This window comes from Carassius carassius, chromosome 11 (assembly GCF_963082965.1).
Source record: "Carassius carassius chromosome 11, fCarCar2.1, whole genome shotgun sequence".
NCBI lineage: Eukaryota > Metazoa > Chordata > Actinopteri > Cypriniformes > Cyprinidae > Carassius > Carassius carassius.
Window position 1 is genome coordinate 1,704,343 of NC_081765.1, and position 3,075 is coordinate 1,707,417.

The following is a 3,075-nucleotide window of genomic DNA, read 5'->3' on the forward strand; positions in this document are numbered from 1 at the left end:
CACCTGTAGGTCAGTTACAAACGACAGTCAGATTCTTCTTCTTTATATTTCTAGCAGTGTAGACACTTCTAGGTTTGTCACTGCCCTCCACATGCCACTATTTGAATTAAATGCTTATATACAGTGCTGTATCATGCAAGGACAGAACTGCTTCAGAGATCCGATGATGTTTGTCACTGTATCCAAGTAAAGATAAAATAGAAAATGCTCTAAATCGAAATTCTGACAGTTTAAGTATTTTTTCAGCCCTTATACTGTTGTGAATTTGGAATTGATTTATTCCCCTTAGTTGTTAGTTATAATCATCAAAATTAAAAGAAATAAACATTTGAAATATATCAGTCTGTGTGTAATGAATGAATATAATATACAAGTTTCACTTTTTGAATGGAATTAGTGAAATAAATCAACTTTTTGATGATATTCTAATTATATGACCAGCCCCTATATAGTGAAGAGGAAGATAAGTAACATCTGACAAACAATACAGAGGAGCTGAAGGCTGCTATCAAAACAAACTGGGCTTTTTTGATTGATCTTTGAGAAAATATTCAAATTTTTTGAGATACTGAATTTTAAATTTTACTAAGCTGTAAGCCATAACCATTAGAATAAAATAATAAATAAATAAAAAAAAGAAAAATAAATAAATAAAAACCTCTTGAAATATTTAAGTTTATGTGCAATGAATCTAGAATATATGAAAGTTAGCTTTTTAAAATTAAATTACAAAAATAAAGTTTTTTAATAAACTTTTCCATGATATCCTAATTTTTTTAAATGCACCTGTATGAAAAAAATGTGAGAAAATGTGAAAAGGTCTATTATAAAATGTTCCTGGTGAAATATTAAAACATAAAAAACCTAACAACGGAAAGCTTATTAATTGAGCTTTCAGACGATATTCAAATTTCAATTTAAAAGAATTGACCCTTATGACTGTTTTGTGGTTCAGGTCACCTTTGTCAAAGAAATAACGCAAAATATAGTTTCATGGCTGATTTTTATAATTCACCATTAAAATTATTGCTCACGTAAGATGTATACAAGAAAAGTCTTGGTTACATATGTAACCTTCATTTCCTCAAGGAGGGAACAGAGACTTTAGGATGTGACTGATAAATTGGTGTCTTGCCTGAGAGCCCCAATCACCTTTGCGTGACCAAATGAGCATACACACAGGTAATAAGCCTGGTGTCAGATACCTTCGCATATCTGAATACGGAAGGGTGATGGAGGAAATCCACCCAGGGTTTGCCAGACGGGGAACTTAGCTGGGGAACAGGATAAGCACTCGTATCCCATCGCAGAGGGGGAGTGGTGCTTCAAATGAGACAGTGAGCTGCTCTCCCTGAATACAAGCCAATTCGCAACACTCGCGAAGAGACCGGCTCCACCTGTCTGTCATACAGGCACCATGTACTAATGCCTAGGAGGAGGCAAGAATCCACATGGAATGAGCTCTCACTTTGGCCATGGTCTCAGGATTACTTGAGAGTCAGGTGGCCCAAAGTCCAGGCATGATTTGTTGACCGAAAATGCCTGCAGGTTGCCCACCTTGTTGATAGAGGTACAGAAGTGGCCATTAAGAATGCACATTTTTTCTCACAGCATCCTGCAATTTGTCACATGTGACCTGCAGGTGCTTTCAGTTTTTTTTAAAACAATATTGCGCTTCACACAATATCGACTAGGTGGTGCAAGGAACAACATTCTGTAGATCAGTGGTTCCCAACCTTTTTCAACTCGTGGCCCACACAACCAAACACATATGTTTGCGTGGCCCACTGCAAAAAATTAACTGACCCCACTATTGTTTTTACGTTTTTATTTCTAGCCTTTTACCGCGTGCAGTGTGAACGCTCTGATCCATTAACATGGGCTCGGATAAAAAGCGCATCACAGACAGTGTGTGACCCTGGAGTTAGGCGTGTGCCCGGCCTGTTCTGTTCTCGCTGTAGGAGCGCTGCATTCTGATTGGATCGGAGAGCATACTGCGGGAGGTCAGAGCCGCGGATAATCGTGTTATAAAGCAATTTAGAAATCACGCTCAAATCGTGATTTTTTGACTATTTCTATTAATCGCACAGCCCTAGAATGAACTGGCAATGAACAGAAAATAACTCGGGCTGGCACCGCTCAGCAAAACGGGAAAACCAGATCCAAGCAGAGCTCGGCAGAGGATAGATAGTCATCGGAGCTAGCAGTCAGGAGGAAACATGACAGCCATTTATCCATGTTTAAATTTGTTGTTCTGTAGCATATGCAACAAAAATATAAATTGGTGGTTTATTCTTAAACCAATCAGCGAGCTCGAATAGTGGAAGCAAAGTTACAGTTTAATATTTATTTTTTGTTATTTAATTATATATATGAAATGATGTTATTATGTTATGACTTAGACATTTTTATATATATTAACAATATTATTATTTCTTTTAATAGTAATTGGCGGCCCACCTGCAATACCACCGCGGCCCACAGGTTGAAACCCACTGCTGCAGATCAGACTGCTTTAATTGAGGATTAGTTTTCTGACGGTAAATGGACTGCATTTATATAGCGCTTTCAACAGACCACATGGCCATCCAAAGCACTTTACAATTTGCCTCACATTCACCCATTCACACACTCATTCACACACCGACTGCGGTGTCTGCCATTCAAGGCGCCATCCAGCTCGTCGGGAGCAGCTGGGGTTAGGTGTCTTGCTCAAGGACACCTCGACACTTGGTCAGGTGAAGCCGGGGATTGAACCACCAACCTTCCGGTTTGTAGACAACCTACATGAACCACTGAGCCACTGCCGCCGGTGTCTGATAGTTTATAACACAAAATAGCCTTTTTTATATTAGAATCTCACTTTAAAATATAATTCACACAAATATTCAGTAAAAAGGACTTGGAAAATCCAATTATGTTTTTATTATTTGGCCATTACAGTATAAACAGTATATAGCTAGTCAGGTCAACAAGCTGATTTACGTATTTGTAGCAAGGTTCAGTGATCAAAGAGGAAGGAGACCGGGGTCGGCTTGCTGAGGCTCGAGGAAGATTGTATTATTTTAAAAAGAA